Source organism: Protopterus annectens, chromosome 17.part0 (genome assembly GCF_019279795.1).
Source record: "Protopterus annectens isolate FY-2018-M chromosome 17.part0, PAN1.0, whole genome shotgun sequence".
In the NCBI taxonomy this organism is placed as follows: Eukaryota; Metazoa; Chordata; order Ceratodontiformes; family Protopteridae; genus Protopterus; species Protopterus annectens.
In genome coordinates this window covers 537130484-537150051 of record NC_056751.1, presented here as the reverse complement: position 1 = coordinate 537150051, position 19568 = coordinate 537130484, and the positions used below count along the sequence as shown (strand labels likewise).

The 19568-nt window shown below is 35.9% G+C and overlaps 1 long non-coding RNA gene across 1 annotated transcript in view; it reads left to right on the top strand.

The window, feature by feature from the left end:
* Positions 1-19568, top strand: part of LOC122791763 — a 108030-nt gene that overhangs the window by 17670 nt on the left and 70792 nt on the right. Inside the window, exon 3 of the long non-coding RNA XR_006363195.1 lies at positions 16888-16923. This is a non-coding gene — a long non-coding RNA (uncharacterized LOC122791763). The remainder of the gene's footprint in view (positions 1-16887; positions 16924-19568) is intronic.

The following is a 19568-nucleotide window of genomic DNA, read 5'->3' as shown; positions in this document are numbered from 1 at the left end:
GAAGAGTTATGTAGTGGGGTATTAAAAATTTATTTGGAAGAAAGATGAGAAGAATGAAATAAAAAAATAGAGACCAGTCACATTAAATAACACAGATTATAACATCTGTATAAGAATAATACACAGGAGAACAGAAGGAATGAAGGATGAGGGATATTCTGGAAGAAAGTATGTTTGGTATATTACTGGTTGTGAGAGAAAATGTAGATGATATAAGTAAAAAGGAGGATGTGAAACATATGGTAGCCAATCCTAACAAGGCATTTGATACAGTAGGACATTATGTTTTGTGGGATGTTATGGTGAAATATGGAATAGGTAACAGAATTACAAGAGTGTGTATGTCAGCATATCAAAATAATAGAGTAAGAGTATTAGCGAATGTGTAGCTGAGTAAAGAAATATGATTGGAGTGTGCTATAAGACAAGGATGTCCCATGAGTATATTGTTTGCATTGGTAATGAATGTGATAGTGAGTGAAACAGATTATAAAAAGGAAGATGCTAGACATGTGATACAAAAGGAGGTGGTAATTCCAGTAGTTTTGACATATGCAGATGATATAGTTGTTGTTGATTGGGATAACCACTTGATTATTATCCATCAGTAAGAAATTACATGAATTTGTGGGTAACATGAGCGAAGAGGAACAGAGCACTATTCCCCCATTATATGACTGTATGAATGCTACTATCGAAGGTAGATTGACCAACAAAGGAAGCTTGTCTGAGTTATGTAAGTTAATTATAAATAATTTATAATAATTTTGGTGCAAAATTCTGTAACTTTTAGATAGTAGTGGATTGAGTGAATCAATAAATGGTAAGAATAAAACTATGTTTCTTAAATCATGTAGTCAAACTTCTTCAGGTTTATACTGGAAAGTTTTTATGTGGAAATACATAATGTTTGTTACCTTCTATAAAATCTCTAAGTTTAGTAAAATTACTTCAGTTTGTTGGAGATGTAGTAAAGATGTAAAAGTTAATTGGATACATGTGTTTATGGATTGTGAAAAATGAAATGTATATTGGGAAGAGAGAAGTATGTTTTAAGGGGTCGTGGTTTGATAATTGCCATTTAACTGGATTAATAATACTAATGAATGTTCCTCTTCCTGCTCTGTAAAATCCAAAGAGCAAAGCATGTTTTGGGCTCTCTTGGCAGTTGCTAGAAAAGCTATTACAAAAAAGTGGAAATCAAACTCAGTTCCTACGTTCAAAGAATGTTTAGATTTAACAGCAATACTATGTAAAACTGAAAAATATTTGATCAGAATAAGGTCTATAAATCATACTAAGACTTAGTGGTTGGGATAACCTTAAAATGTTGCTACTGAAATACCAGGACACTTAATGTGTTAATTGTACAAGATTATCTTGATGATTCAATGTATTCCTATCATTGTTTAACAATATGTGATGCTGAATTTCTTTCTTTCTGTGTATTTATTGTAAATATTTTACATTAATAAAATTTTCTTGAAAAAAAAAAGAAAATAGCAGAGAAAATTTTATTTGGAAAATTCCAAGTCTGGGTGCCTACTTCTCTACAGGGCCCTGCAAATATATATATATATATATATATATATATATATATATATATATATATATATATATATATATATATGGATCTATGACATATACTCGACTTAACAAATCACCGAACGTTAAAATCACGCTCACTATAACCTGAATTGTAATATGCATGAAAATGCAATTCATAGAATTACCATTAACCGAAAATCGGTATAGAGATTGAAACAGTCAGTTTTCCTTTAAATAGTATTCCCGTTTGTATTGTGAAGTACTAATGTACTAAAAACAATGGCGGATATTTGCAGGTTGACGCCTGGTGTTTTGGGACAAGTGTATGAGATGGGAAAATCTCAAAGAGATGGTGAAATACTACTGATGGATGGTTATATCTACCAACGTGAAAAGAAAACAAAAACAAGGAAGTACTGGAATTGTAAGTACAAGGTTACAGACAAATGTAAGGGTAGAGCTGTAACTATTTCAGTGACGTCTGGTGAAGAACTTGTGAAATCTGTAGAGCATTATCATTCTGGTGAGCCTGAAGAAGTAGAGAAGTACCGTGTTAGACATGAGTTAAAACAGAGAGCTATGTTTTCTAGAGATTCGCCTTGTGTTATTGTGGATGACACTGTAGCTTGCACTTCATTAGAATGTGCTGCTTATTTACCTAACAGGTGCTCTATGCTGCAAACAGTGAAACGAGTACGTTCCAAGAGTAGGAGTGGTTTATGTACTAGTAATTTGTGTCTCAATGATATTAACATGGAAAATTTTCCTTTAAAAGATGGAAAGTTTTTAAAGAAAATATTAACAGATGCTGTTAATCAAACAAAAGTTGTATTGCTTACTACAAACGCAGACCTAAAAGATTTAAGTGTAACTAAAATATGGCTTATGGACGGTACATATTTCCAAAGAGGTGCAGAATGTAGACAATTATATACAATACATTCTGTTGTAAAATATGGTGCATATAGTAAAAGTATACCTCTTCTTTATTGTCTGATGAATAAAAAATCATATTGTGCATATAATCTAATGTGGAAGGGTATATTTAAGTTTTTTACTGAATTTGAGTTGACACTGAATGCTTCATTAATCTTATGTGACTTTGAGCCTGCAACCATACTGTGTAAATCGTAACGTTAGCGGCATTGTTTGTAAAGGTTGTTTTTTCCACTTTGGAAGGAATATTTGGCGAAAAATTCAAACATTAGGACTATCATCACTGTATAATTCTGAGATTCACTTTCAACAGTGTGTAAAGCAGTTAGTAGCTTTAGCATTTCTTGCAGAGGATAAAGTTCTGGAAACATTTAATGTGTTAAAGGATGAGTTCCCTTTAGAAGGCAAGCCTTTATTAAAGTATTTTTCAGAATGGTATTTGTTGGGGAAGCCTAGATTATTCAAGACTAGGATGTCAAGTGGCATAAGATTCCCTCCTCTGTTTCCAGTGCATTTTTGGAACATATCAATACTTAATGAACTGAACTTGCCCAGAATGCAAAAATGAAGCGTGGCACAGGAGGCTATGCTGTATAGCTGGTAAACATCTGTTCGATTTATTTAGTATTCTACAGACTGTGTCCCGCGAACAGAACAGTGGATGAAATTCACTGTAGGATGTTTGCTGCTTGTCCACCTACTCCAAAGAAGAGGAGCCTCGTCTGTAGAGAAGAGCAATTTCAAGTTATATTGCAAAACAAAGATGATTATACAAGTATGCAGTATATAAAAGCTGTTGCTAACCTGTTAAAAATTTAAATGGAAATTAAGAAATGTTTTCTTGCACTTCTGATATTTGAATGTTTCTGAAATTACCATATCTGTAAAGACAACAGAAGATGGCTATATATTATTTATAACTTGGGCTCAGCATCACTATTTTTGAGCAGTAATTAGAACACTAGGGTGTTTCTGCACTTCTCTGCCGTTTTATTGTTTTCGGTGTTTTGATATTCGTTAATGTGTATTTTCGAGTGTATTACTTTTTGGTGATTAGTGACCATGATTTTAACGTTCGGTGATTTGTTAAGTCGAGTATATGTCCTAGATCTATATACATATATATATATATATATATATATATATATATATATATATATATATATATATATATATATATATATATATATATATATAGGTCCCATTCAAAACATCTAAAACCCATAACATCTAATTTCATAACACTGAGACCAGAACATCTAAAACCCATAACATCAAATTTCATAACATCTAACACTACAAATCACATGAAAATAACATCCCCTCCAAATATAACGACACCAAACTACCAAACACACGTTTTACTATGTTTCTGCAGGGGGGCTTGATACAGTTGGGTTAGGAAATTAACTTTTTCTCACTGTAGTGCGATCTTGGAGTTGGTATATTTAATTTGTGGGGGGGTTGTGCATCCTTTAGTAATGCATAAATTCACATGGCATGATTACAAGTAAATAATACTAAACAAATATGCATTGCAATACTTTATATACCCCCTGGACAAACTATCCCTATACTAGAAGACTATCTTTCCTGGATTACCATTAATATTACCAATAAAACTATTATTATGGATGATATAAATATCAATTGGCAAAACTTAATCACTGACTCACCAATAAATAGCATAAACCTTCACACCTTTACACAAGTTATTACCACTCCTACCAGAATACAAAATAATAATCACCCTGGTGCAACCTTAGACTGGATCCTGGTATCAGATCCCCATAAAAATTTCAATTCTTGTACACTCCCAAATACCCTAAGTGACCACTTACCAGCATATAACTATAGGACCTCCCCTCAAGCGCCTAAACCCCATACCTATAAAACTTCAAGAAATGTAACCAAATTCAATCAGCAACTATTTAATAACATCTTAAAAAACATAAACTTATCTTTCTTAAAAACATTTCCACTGGATAAGGCCATCAGCCTCTTCAACAAAGCCTTCTTAGACACCCTCAATAGCTTAGCCCCTCTCCAAACCAAAAGGACAAAATAAACCACACAGCCTGGCTAACTAAAACCACAAAAATATTGCAAACAATAAACCAAGCCTGGAAAGAATGGCATAAGAACAAAAATTACACCAATTTACTTATATGTAAGCAGCTACAAAATAAAGCAAAAAAAAAACTAGTTATTGCTGACAAAAATACTTCTCTAAACAAATATCCAGCAAATCAATAACCCAAAAAATTCTGTAAAACTGTCTCAACACTCCTCATTCCTGGGTCTACACAAAACCCTTTCCATAGTGCAGTGTGCCACCTATCTATTCACTGCCACTCTTTTCAGACTTTCAGTAATGACTTTTTGTACCTTTAGGGAGTAAACATAAGGTAAGAGAAACCCGCTGCTCATTAAGAAATCACACCCCAGGCACATTAAGATTACTGTGTCTTCAATTTACAAGTAATACAACAGAAAATCCCATCTTCAAACTGATGCTAGAATTTTGGATCTCCATTCTCACAAAGGTTCACAACTAATCCTTCCTTGCCTGATTTAAAAGATCTAAAATCATTTCTCAACTATCTTAAATGTACCTGCCTTCAGAACATCTATGTCACAATGTAAGCAGAGCCTTGATTGAAAAGGGGCAGCTTGACCAGCTAACTTAACCTAAAATATAGAAAGATGAACAGATAGATTGTTAGACAAACAATGTAGATAGCCAGACAGATAAATAAATAGACAGATAGTATAAATATAGATAAATATGCAGATATTGATATAGATATGGAACATGGGAGTTAGTGTTATGACATGAAATTTCTTATATTTTTACAGAACAAGTTTTGTGATGAATGCTGAAGTCATAGGTCATAAAATAAACACCTCTAGTCCTACATTAAAACAAATTTCAAGTAGTATACAAACCACATCTTGCAACTTCTATTTATTTATATTTTCCATTTTTATTTCTGAATTACTTGCTTCCCATTAATGCCAATGGGAAGGGGGAGTGGTATAATTTTGTGTATTTTTTCTACAGAATAGGGCTTTTCTACACTAGTTCTGAGACAACTGTTAATGTTAATGTCATGTAATTCTGTGGTAATATATTACTGGTCTTTTAAGGTTTATGTTCAAATATGATGGTTATTATACTTGATAGTTTCATATTAGTTTCATGATATTTACAACAGACATTTTCAAATGGGGCTATTTTTATGGAAGATTTGTTTTTGGTTAGTTAGTTTCAGCTGATTTGTTTTAGTTTATTTTAATTTTTATTATTTTTATATTTTCATTTCATGGGGGTTTATTTTTGTAGGTGTCATGGTTCTCTTTCCTTTATATAATATTCTGCTCATGTGTTACTGTGCTAAGTTATTGCAAGGAGTTATGATAATAAAATGCTTGATGACACACAGAGTGGAGATAACACCTGATAATTCTGTGTCAGATAGATACATTTATTAAACCATTAAGCCTATTTATCAGTTTGTGCACACATATAGATAAGTACATAAAAAACAGATTCATGTATATAGTTATATATATGTATATGTATAAATATATATATATATATATATATATATATATATATAGATATATTTATATATATATATATATATATATATATATATATATATATATATATATATATATATATATATATATATATATATATATATATATATATATATATATATATATAAATATATATGGGTCTAGGACACATGCTCGCCTAGCATATGTCCGAATCACAAAACATCGAAAACAGATACACGAAAGTGCTTAACATCGAAAAGCGCTTCCGTATATATGTATTTCAAAAAAAAATCTACGTTTCTGCAGGGGGGCTTCACCCCCCTGCACCCCCCACCCCCCTACTTTATTATTCTCACTCTGAGATCGCACTACAGTGGGGAAAAGGGAATTTTCCCTTACCCGCACTGTAGTCTGATCTACTAAACAGGCACACATACATGGAAGTACTTGTCGATGTTAAGCGCTTTCGTATATGTGTGTTCGATGTTTTGTGATTCGGACATATGCTAGTCGGCATGTGTCTGGATCCCATATATATATATATATATATATATATATATATATATATATATATATATATATATATATATATATATATATATATATATATATATATATATATATATAGATATGTGTCTGTGTGTGCATGTATGTGTGTGCATATATATATATATATATATATATATATATATATATATATGTGTGTGTGTGTGTGTGTGTGTGTGTGTGTGTGTGTGTGTGTGTGTGTGTATATATATATATATATATATATATATATATATATATATATATATATATATATATATATATATATATATATATATATATATATATATATATATATATATATATATATCAAACTAGATAGATAGCTATAGATATGATAGAAATATTCATGTAGACAGAGAGAATATTCCTGCCTAAACCTAAACAGAATTCATTTGGATGACTGGAGAAGGGTGCACTTATTGGCCAATCATGGAACCAGTAACATGCTGGAGAATTTTTCAGATATTACAAGGCAAGGGGAGCACAGAGTGAGGGTTTCATTTATATGCCCTAATACAGACTTTTGTCATTTCTGAGCATGTGAAATGAATTTTATTATTGCCTTATGTCTGAGTTTATGAATTGAACTCTGTTGTACTAAATGCCACACACACTAAAGTTTTTGCAGAATGTGAAATGAATTATATTGTTCTCTCATTTCTGAATTTGTGAAATTAACTTTTCTGTACTGATTTTTGCAATAACTGTTTTGCAATAAGTTACATTTGAATTGCATAGCATTTCTGTTTGCTGTATAAACGGAATTTCTGAGAACAATACATGGTGTACGTATATGATTACCTTCCACAGAAAGACACATCACATACAGTTTGATTATAAAACAACTTAAAATAAGCCACAAGATAGAAAGGCACCAGATAAACTCTCATTTCAAATAATGACAGAAATACCTTCTCCTAACAGTAAGCTATAATCTGTTGACTTTCTTACAGTTTATAGTAAACCACTGAGTTTCATGCAGGATTGTATCCTAATGCATGAGCACTTATAACTGCATCAATAATCGTGACCTGTTCTGGGCTGAGTTAACATTGTTAAAACAGTTTTAGCTATAAATTATAAACTTATAAACTTCAAAAAATGTCAGCCATCAGTTTGATATTAGAAACCCTCATTAGAAAGAAAGAATAAAAGGGCTATGATTTCCAAATAGCACAGTCCTCAAAAGGGAAAAGAAAAGGTAAAAATTAAATCAACTTTTTAAGCCAAGGGAAAAATTACTTTCAAATAATTATTCATCTACGAGGACTCACTATGAACCATTAAAAAAAGAAACTCAGCTTGGATCAGTCTGTGTTGCCCATATTTCGGTTCTCTCCACTATTCCTTATAGTGGGGACTGGCATAATGATTAATGTGTTTACCTCAGGAACAATAGGTACAGTTTTGATTCTCACCCAGGGAAACTGGCTAGGCTTAAAATGGCCCACAAGGAAAGTTAACCTAGTATTTACCTATGAACTATGAACGTATCTCTTTTCATAGACAAAATGAAGGAAACCTAAAAGATGATGCCTTAGCCCAGCATACTCTGCCCAAAGAAGCAAATACTTATGAAACACCCCATGTCTATTTGTGACGTAGCTCTCTTTAGCTTGTTTCTGTCCAGCAGAAGCCTACAGTCTGCCACTGCTGAAGAGGAAGATAATTTCCCCTTTCTTGTGATGCTTTTCTGTTACCCGTAAGCAGAATTAAAACAACTGGTCTGTGAAAAGCCATATATCTAATTTTATCTCACTTCTTCATACATATCAAAAGAAACCCACCCAAAATAACATACCCCCTTTTCCAACACTCTCAGGATAAGCCTTGAACATCAGGCACGACCACAAAATGTGCCTGTAGGGACAAACAGATGGTGGCGGGTATCATCAACATTGATTGGATGACATATTGGCTATGAAGAGGGTCTAACACAAACAAATGATTGGTACCAAAGTCATGGATTAAAACTCAATACCAAGAATTGCAATATAGTGCCTTTTGGGAAAACTGCCCCCCTTGCTAATTTCTCCATCGATAAGACACACCTAAGAGATGACCAGGTAGTCAGGGATCTAGGAACATATGCAGACAGTAATCTGACCTTTGGTCAACATGAGGCCAAAGTAGTAAGAAAATCATTCTATGTCGCCCAAACTTTAAGTAAGGGCATGGCATCCAGGTCCAAGGAAGTCATAGTGCCACTTAATTTAGCCCTGATTAGACTCATTATTAATCTAATGCCCCCTTCAGCATGTACTAGACCAGACAAATGCAACATTTGGAATGCCCACAAAGGTTTCTTACCAGAAGAATCCAGAGTATAAACACATTGTCCTGTACTGATTGCCTTAAAGGCCTGTCTCTCTATCTGATCTATGCAATCTATGCCTGGGATACAGGGCATCCTCAGATCCAGCTTTGCAGAGCCTTTTGCACATCTCCAAAATGAACAGCATCAGAATATAGATCCAAGGATTTAAATTTTGCTTTCAACATAAATAAGACATGTTGGTGAAACCGATGTGTCTCAGAGGATCTACATGCTCTGGAATAGGCTCCCCATCCATGTGAAGCAAAGTCCATCCCTAACTCTATTTAAGTGTAACTTGGATGGAAAATTGGAAATTCACCCTGGGTCTGCCCCCATGTTTCTGATGGAGGCAGACAGCAGTACCAAAAGTAACATACCCCTCACATAATCTCTAGAAACTTCCTAACAGAAACACCCCCTGCTAATGAATGCCCATGATACATAGGAATACAATTGGATTGGGTTGCACGGCTAAGTTTAAAAGGTCCTGGTGGTTGTTAGCCTAGTATACAGCTATAAAATACCCTATAAACACATTTACATTTACAGTTCTCCACCCAATGGATGAAGGTGTGTATTAGATCAGCTTCTGGCAATTGTCTTCTTCATCTTATTTGACTTTTCTCTTCATTTTCAGAAGGAAGATCTATTGAACTTTCAACCCTAGGTTGAAAATTCCAGGACACAACAAAGAATGTAACCTATACATTTGCCTGTTATGTATAATGCCCTCCAAATGCATTTTTCAAAATTCTGTAATTAAGAGTATGGTTCTCCATCCTTTAAGCCCATTCAGTTTACTAAGAAGATAACTCTCCTGGCCTAGTCATAAAAGAAAAAGTCCACCTGGTCAAGCACACAGTGAATCTCTCTAATAATCTTAAGCATAATAAACTTAGGCAGCAAGCTGGAATAGATATCAAATCAGCCAAGGCCAAATTCCTACAACAACAACAGCAGTTTTGGCAATGTATCAAATCCATTTGTAACAAAGGCATCTTTCCTAAACAACCCTCCATGTCTAAACTCCTCTTAGCTATAATTAACAGTATCACTAGACACATGTCCAGTTTCCCATCTCATAGTACTTCATACTTCAGTCATGCTCCACCAGTACTCCTTCTGCATACCTTCATAAATTAATGCAAGATCCCTTCTTCTACTTGAAAACTGTTACCCAGAAAAGAGTACAAGAACTGTTAGAAAATAGAAAATATCCATATAAATTACAATCTTTTTTTTCTCTCTATATACTCAGAAATTGGGTCTATATTATGACATTGAAAGCATAGGTCAGCGAACACCTGTTCGCTGACCAATAAACATCGAACTGTCAGTTCTGGCAAACGGCCACTTCAGCAAATTTTTTCCTAGGGGAAAAATTTGCTTGGCCAAACAGAAACAACACAACATTAGAAACCTATCAAAGTGAGTAAGTGGCTCTGCCCCCCACCCCCTAACTAAACATACCAACTCCAAGATTGCATTACAGTGGGGAAAAGAGCAAATCTATGACATTGGCCAAGCAATTTGGTTTCCCTAGGAAAAAATTTGCTATTGTGGCTATTTGCAGAAATAACCATTCGATGTTTATTGGTCGGCGAACAGGCATTCACTGACCTGTGCTTTCGATGTCATAATATAGACCACCAGAAATCCTGAGAGTAGGCAGCTGTATGCTCAGTAAACCTCTTACATTTATATTTTAACTTATCCCTTACTTCAAAAACTGTTCATTTAAATTCAAAACATGCAGTAACTGCAGACCACACAGACTTCTAACAAATTGCCAAAATTTTCTCACTAACAAAAATATGTGACAAACAGACACTAAAATATCTTTCTAAATATAATATACTGACTGCAAAGGAACACCGTTTCTGTCCCAGTTTTTTATTTTTTTTATTTAACATTTGTTTACCTAGAAAGTCTGACTTGGAACAAAACCAGTTTTCAGCGGATGCCTGGGGAGGAATGCTCCAGACGCATGGCTTTGAAATGTGGGAGGAAACCGGAGCACCCAGAGGAAACCCACATGAACACAGGGAGGACAGGCAGATTCTGCACAGAAGGCACTCCAGACGAGAATCGAACCAGAGAACCTCTTGCTGCGAGGTGACAATGCTACCGCTGCACCAATGCGCCGTCCGCCGTACAGTTACAGTGCCTTAACTGTGCTATATATATATATATATATATATATATATATATATATATATATATATATATATATATATATATATATATATATATATATATATATATATATATATATATATATATATATATTCTCACTGATGAAATTTTGTAACATTATAGATCAGGGGTCTGATAACTGGTGCAATATTTCTTGATCTCAAAAGAGCCTTCAAAGCAGTCAATCACAAGCAATTACTAAATAAGCTTACAGACTGCAGCTTTTCTCCAGACGTGAATAGTGGTTTCACAACTACCTATTCAGACAATCTTACACTATATGTTGAGCTTACGGTTCCTCAGTAAATGGAAAAATTCCTTGCAGAGACCCACAAGGGTTCATTCTTGGGACACTTCTTTTCTCATTATTTATTAACGATCTCCCTTGGAATCTCCCAACACTTAACTGCATAAGTTTGATTTTAAAGTACTTTGAAACTGGCTAGCTAACAACAGATTGTTTTGTAAATACCAACAAGGCTACTGTCATGCTGTTTGGTACAGCTCAAAAGATTAAACATGCCGTATCCCTGTTGTTGCTGATGACTCTTTTATTATTTTGATTGCAGCCAAGTCTCAAAGATACTTAGGAATTACATTAGATCCTTCTCTCTTTTTTCTCTCTTCAATAAGAGACCCAAGTTAACAAAGTACTAGGACAACCTAAAGCAGCCTATGCAATATCAAATCTCTTCACTCCAGAAGCCAGACATTCCATAGCCATCAGTGTACTCATTCCTAGGATCAAATACAGACTGCCCTTATTGTTGCAAACTCAGATACTAATGCTACATTATTACAAACCACTGAGAACCTACCTAACAACAGAGAACACCAAAGTGCTACAATAAAGAATGATAAATGGCTTACAGTTTCAGCAAGACATGAGCTGCTGCTTATACCCCTTAACTTACAAGCTACTTAATACTGGATAGCATTCAACATTAAAGATGAGACTGTGTACTAGGGACTGTAATTACACTCTTACCAATGCAGGTGGCACTCATTTAGCAAGACCCCCTTACAAATAATCACCAATGAAAAAGCCTTTTCTTAAAATATGCCTTTGAGTTGGAGCAAACTCCCAGAAGAAATAATACAAGTAAACAAACATACTAGCTTCAAACTACAACTGAAAAGCTATCTGAAAGAACAGCATATCTGTATGTGTTTCAGTGATGTGGGCTAGTAAGTGGGCAGTGCATTGGTGCAGCGGTCAGCATTGTTGCCTCACAGCAAGAGGTTCTCCAGTTCAATTCTCAGCTGGGGTGCCTTCTGTGCAGAGTCTGCATGTCCTCCCAGTGTTCACATCGGTTTCCTCTGGGTGATGCTGTTTCCTCCCACATTCCAACGACATGCAGCAGGTGGATTGGAATCTCTAAATTGGCCCAGGTGTGAGTGTGTGTGCGAGTGTGTAGTATACCAGCTAGCAACCCGACCCTGTAAAACCATAACCGCTACAGAAGCAATGAGTGCTGGAGGGCACTCATTGCCAGATGTGCTGTATGTCATGAGAATGAATCTGAGAGAGAGAGAGAGAGAGACTGTGGGTTAGTAAGTACCTATAAAGCAAGGAACAATTACATATTCCATCTACTGGCTTAATACTAATTCAGCTCTTATATTCATTGAAATGTTTCTTTGAAATTGAACTGCAAACTAAATTTCTCTATCATTAATGAACTGTAACTACCTGAAAATTCAAAGTGATCTGTTTCTAAATGAAAGTTCACTACTGTCCTATATATACAACTATGTTACTGACAATGCCCGTGTAAATTTCAGTGTAAATAGATCTACAGTCTGTTCTATGTTCAGTTATGTTATCTGGCCTCCCTGGCCTGGATCATGACTATAAAGTGTCTTTAGACAAGTTATTCTACCCCGTTAACAATTTTTAAACAAAATAAATAAAATTAAGCTGTTGAGCCTTAGTCTGTCTGCACTGGGTTCCTATTATATAATCGAAGATGCAATCCTTCGAATGCGTCTTGATTGAACTTGAAAGCACGAAATAGCAAAACAGCGAAAAGGCATATAAGCGATTTCTTTCCCTGGGAAAGAAATCACTTGGCTGCCTCTGTTACTTTGTCATGTTCATCACTGTAGTGTGATCTCGGAGTTGGTATATTTAAGTAGTGGGGTGTGGGGGGTGAAGCCCCCAACTTTATGTAATGTTTTGAAGTTTTTTTTTTTTTGTGGAGGAGCGATTTATTTTCCCTGGGAAGAAAATCACTGTTCCGTGTGTTCAGGATTGTAAGCTTTAGGTTACATGGAGTCGATAAATCAGCGTTTGGTTTTTTAAGCATTCACTGATTTAATATAGACCCTGTGCACTACATTATGTAGCATTTGTCCCAAACACGGATCCCTTTAGACCACCACTTCTGATATGGGAAAGACCCTGTGTCTGTTGGAAATAGCCTGCATAGGAAATATGGTGATGACAAAATCTGAAAACAAAAAAGCCATTTACTATTTACACTAATAACTAGAAAAGTCAGGAAATGCTGAATACCAAATACTGTAAATTTATTGAGCGCTTTCACCCTTATTAAATTCGGACCTCATCAAAACAATGGTAAAAAATCACCTCTGCTTAAATACTGAACAGTCACTTGATCATTCATCAGGCACATTAAAAAACAATAAAAATACTGTGATAAATTCATATTGCTGATATAATGTTTAAACTGTATTCAAACTGTTAAGTTCATAATAATAGTAATAATGAAAGTTTTGCAAATATATTTTTGTAAAGGATGAAAGTGCTGAAAATTGTAGCATTTTGTATTTTTTTTTTGTATATGTAATATGGTGACGATTCAACCTTATAGCCCCTTTATAACAAAGAAATGTTCTGATGTGATATTGTACAGTGTTAGTATTGTGAGAGTAACTAATGAACATAGAATTGATTTGATTTCTCCTAGCTAAAGTATCCATGAGTTCTCTACTGCCCACAAAGTCATCTATTTCTCCCTTGTTAACCTAGCCCCCTACAAAAAGTAGCAGCTAGCAATTCTGTCCGCGTCTCAAGTGGAGGTGCCATCACAGAATAATAAACCTCAAAATGCAAAGGAAAAACCCAAACTAGGTAAGGAATGCCCCTCCCCCAACCACCTTTTGTTATAATGGCCTCTAGGGAGGTTCCAATAGAAGACAAATAAAACTCAAAATCTCCTCTCAACTCTTAAATCACCTAAATAAGATATAAAGGGGGAGGTCCTGGAATATTGAAAGTAACATCAGATATAAACTCATTTGTGCCTACTTGATAATATCAACATTGAGCTTACTAAAGCAAAAACTTACAGATCATAGATTACTTCCATTATAACCAACCATTCTGAAAGCAAGTAAAAAACTTGAATTTAAAAGCATTTTTGCAGGATGCAGTACCCAGCTCCCCACTCTTGTAGACTTTGTCCCTGCACTACATTCTCTAAATATGCTAACTGAGGATTTATCAATGCTTAGAAAAGTGAAACAACTTAAAGCCTTTTCCTCTGAATTCATGTGACCTTGGAGGTCATATATTTAGAAATGTAGGTGTGGAGGTGGGGCCTCTAACGTCAGTGAATGTAGGGGACATAGACCCCAAGTGTTAGACCTGAATGTACTGACTTTTAGATATACTGCAGAACTATGTTATGCATCAGTATAATTCCCTATGATAGACTGCACACAGTAAAATTAAATTTGGTAATTCAAAGCAGACCCAGGTCCCTTAAATGTGTTACCTTGATCTCCCACCTCCTACCAGTGAGTTAAGGCCTGCCCCGAAATTATCCACTTATTTCTGTAATGTTTGAATCCTTAGTGACCACTGCTGATAAGATTGCTTGACTTCCCAAGAACTTAAATCTCTTAGCTCCCCAACAAAATCAAAAGTTGTCGTAATGTTTTCCTAAGTGACTAAAATTTCAGAAAGAGGCCAAGGATTTAGATACTTTAACTTTGTAACTTGAAACTTCTCATAATATTCAGAGTAGTTACAAATTTTGAGGAAAGTAGTTAAGGGGTCCCTCAAAACAAAAACAATGTTAAAAACCATTAGAATGACCTTCCCTAAAGTATTCTGGTTATTTCATAATAAACGCACACATATAAGTGCTTATTTTATGAGGGCAGCTAGAGGCCTTAAAGTCATAATAACAGTAAGAGGGCTGAACTGTATTCCTGTTAATCACCTATGTAGTGCTCATATCTATTCCATAAATATAGGTCCTCATGGATAGTGGTAGAAGAGCCTTGATAAGTAACTTTTACACCAAGAGTCAGGTAAGTTGTATTGCCTAAAAATTGTAAAGAAATATCCTAATCTGATGAAGTCAAAGTTTTTTTTGGCATCAGATGCATTTCCTTAGCTCTTCCTTGACTCCATCTAGTGAAATACTCTCAAAATATCCCACAACTGTTTTTATTATCAAACCAGAAAAGAACTGGGTGTATTCTAGAAGAAGTCCATGCTGAGAGGCCTATGCCTATAATGATCTTGTAATATATATTCATTCGTGGCCAATGGCTACTAACAATTTTTCTGTTCCTTAATCAGGTTTGTTTGAAATATTTCATTTATTTTACTCCTTCACAGCAGTGATCCTATAAGACAAGAAATCTAGCCCATGGGTGTAGAAAGAAATCATCAGTCTATGCCACTAGCAGTCAAGGTTTGGGAATGCACACAGCACAAAGGAAGGGTCAGCCAGGGAAGGATAGGTTGAAGTGTCCAGAATGCAGCACTCATCTCCTGAGGGGAGGGTGTGCTGTTTACTAATGCTTACTTGATTTCAGGTGGAGACCAGGCTTCTTCCATGCTATCATCTGTTGAAAAGGAACTGACCGACATCTAATGTGTGATGTGTGGGAGTACACATTGTGCATAACAGTGTTGTAGCACATTGCTTTCTGATTAGGGATTCTGACTAACTATACATGGCTTCTTGCACCTGTCTGTCTCTGTGTTTGTGAGCCTTCAGTCCCCAATGGTTTAGGAGCTGTAATGACCTATTGTCCAAGAAAAGGGGAAGCCTGACTGGTAAATGAACTCAACTGAGATTGCCTGGTAAACAGGAAGTGAGGTACTCTGGGCAGTGAGAATGGGGAAGGGATGAGGAGACAAAGGTTAGTGTAGGTTGAGTGAGGCCAACAGGGGTGCATAAAAAGTACTGGACAAGAAAAAAACATATACTTTACATATTCTTTAATAATCAGTTTAGATGGGAAAAGATTAAGAAAAGGGGGAATAAGGTGTAATCTTGTTTCTCCTTGAAGATCAAAACCATAAGAAAATATTGAACACAACTAGTAAAATTAATTTTGCTGCTCTGGAATAAAAAAGTATCTTATTTTTATACACTGGTGTAGCTAAATCCTGTTTATTAGTTTGGTGTAGATGAATCTTTCTTAGTAGCTTCATTCTTAGCTATCTGGCAAATAGTTTGCCATTAACTCTGTTTGTTCTGTGCAAATTTGAATGCAGTCTTTACAAAGAATTTAACATGACAGCTCAAAGATGACTGACCTAACAATATAAAATGACATGTGAGTCATCATCAGTGGATGTTGCTAAAAATGGTAAAGTTATTTGATGACGTGGATCATCATCAGCGGACATTACTAATGATGGCAATGTTATGTGCAGTCATGAAGGGTGAGATATTACTTTCTCTTTGGTTTTCCTTCTAATCTAAATGAGAGGCAGTATGAAAAATTATAAAAGTATACATCAACCCAACAGCATGGTGATAACTGATCTTTTTTTCTTTCAGCTACCACAACTACCACAACAACAACAACACCAGAAGGTAAATAGTACTTTATGTATTGGTATGTTCTTGAGGTTGGACCTTTAGGACCGCTCATGCCCTAATTGGATTATGATATTGATTCTCTGTTTTTACCTGAATTAGTGTATATAAGAAGATTACAACCAGAGATCCACTGTTGTCTGTTTTAATCCGATTCAACGCATGGGTTGTTGGATCTGATCAGATCTGACCTCAGCACTATCACTGAAGCTTCACAGATCCAGGGCTCTGACTTCTCCCCTACCCATAATTCCCTCCACTCTACCTTAGTACCGCAGGTGTCATTTGCCACCTGAAGAATGGGATATGTATCTACGAGAGCTCATTCATCTGAAAGCGTATCCTTACTGTGTGTTTGGTATACTTTTGATCTCCTCTCCAACCAAGAGACTTGTCACTCCAGGTTCTTTTTCTTGTTTTTTTTTCATCAAGCTATAACATAATATAATATTTATGTATGTATGTATACATGTGTGTGTGTGTGTGTGTGTGTGTGTGTGTGTGTGTGTGTGTGTGTGTGTGTGTGTGTGTATATATATATATATATATATATATATATATGTGTGTGTGTGTGTGTGTGTGTGTGTGTGTGTGTGTGTGTGTGTGTGTATACAGATATATAGGTGTATATATAGCTATAGATATATAGATTTTTTTTTTGTTTGCTACATAATTTAGGGTTAGGAAGCAGGATACTTGACTTCAGCTCCTTGTTGAACGTACTTCCTTGTAGTTATCTAGAGTCTTCTTTTCTGGTGCACCTTTGTTTTTGTACCTAGTACCATCGTTGTATAACTGGTATAGTTGGCAATACCATCATTTAGAGTATTCAAGATGTCTGACTGTCAGGGGTTTAAGAAATGTGTTGAATGCAGGTACAACATCCTCCCTCAAGATCCACATTCTTTTTGTGTCTACTGTTGGAGCACTGTCCATCTCTACAGACTGTGAAACTTTTGCCTCTTTTGGCATTAGGACTCTTCAAACTCGAAGGGAAAAACTGATAGTAAAATGTCTTCCTCCTCCACAGACAGGGTCTTCTCTTCCTACTGCATCATTTTCATCTATTGCTGCCTCATCTTTAGCTATGAAGTAGAACAAACCCAAGACAAAGCACAAAGACAAGCCAAGAGAGTCCAATGAGTAGGAGAAGCTAGAGAAGGAAGATGTCAGAAAAAGAAAAGCTAGAAAAAAATCCAGGAAGAAGACTCCAGATCCCATTCCTTTGTTTGGTCTGGATTCTAAAGTTCCTGGGAGGTCAGATCCATCAGTGCCTCAGACTCGACCTTCCTCTCCTTGACTCCAGTTTTTAGCTGAATGTATAACCGAAGGTTACATTCTCTTATTCTGCTGGAAGAAAGATTTGAGAGACCACTCTCTGTGATGACTTCTGTTTGGTCATGCCTTACCGAGCAAGATGTCGATAGAATGATGAGGAAATTCTTGAGAATGCAAATTTAGTTTGGAGTTCTCTAAGTGCTGTCACCCATGATGCGCTGAGTACTGGTGCAGTAACCCCTCCTCTTCTTTCTCCTGTACCAGCCCATCCATCCAACCCAGCTATCCTGGATCAGACCTGCCCTGGTGCACCTTTGTTGGAGCCAATAGTTCATGCTACTTCGACTCTGACTCTATCTGTCTCTTTTCACTCTGATCAGGAAAAGTCTCAGACAAAATTCCAGATGGCCACGATCCAGTCCAGAAGGATGATTGAATGTGCTCAGTAGATCCCATATAAAGATAGAGAAGCATTCCAGGAGATTTCCCTGTTTCCAGCTGGCAGCCAGATATTATCAGTTCAAAGCACTGCTCTTCGGTCTTACCACAGCACCCAGGGTGTTTACCAAGATAATGGCAGTGGTCTCAGCACATGTAAGAGTGCAAGGGATCCAAGATTTCCCATATCTCAACTGTTGGCTCCTCACTGCTACCACCAAGCATCTCCTGTTATACTGTCTGGACCTTCTGCTACACCTGATGCAAAACCTAGGAATCATGATAAATATACCCAAAAGCCACAGGGACCTGTCACAACAAGTTGAATTCATTGGATGCCACCTGGACTCAGTGTTACAAACTGCCAAATTGCCACACTCCAGAGTACTCTCCCTACACCTGGTAACTACACAGGTACTTCAGCATCCTTCACTCTCAGCAAGGTTAATTCTTCAACTGTTCGGTCCAATGGCCTCCACAGTCTTACTGGTGCCATTAGCCAGATTTTACATGAGGATACTATAATGGACTATTTCTGTGCAGTAGTCTGAAAATGTTCACCCATTGCTCGAGTATGCATGGATCATATCAGCTTGTGGATAACATCTCCATTACTGGCTGAAGGTAATCCCTTTCACATGATTCACTATTGGCTGTTGTAACCATGGACATCACCCTTAACTATGGACATCTCCCTTATAGGGTGATTGCATTTTGAAAAGAGAATGGTCTAAGGCTCTTGGTCACATTGAGATGACAATCATCACATCATTGTCTTAGAGATGAGAGCAGTCTTCCTAGTACTACAAGCATTTCAGAATGTTCTCTCAAGGGTGGGACTTCCTTACAGATGGACAACATGACAGTAGTCTGGTACATTTACTTGTACCCCCTTTGTCAGGAAGCCATGAGATTATGTCAATGGG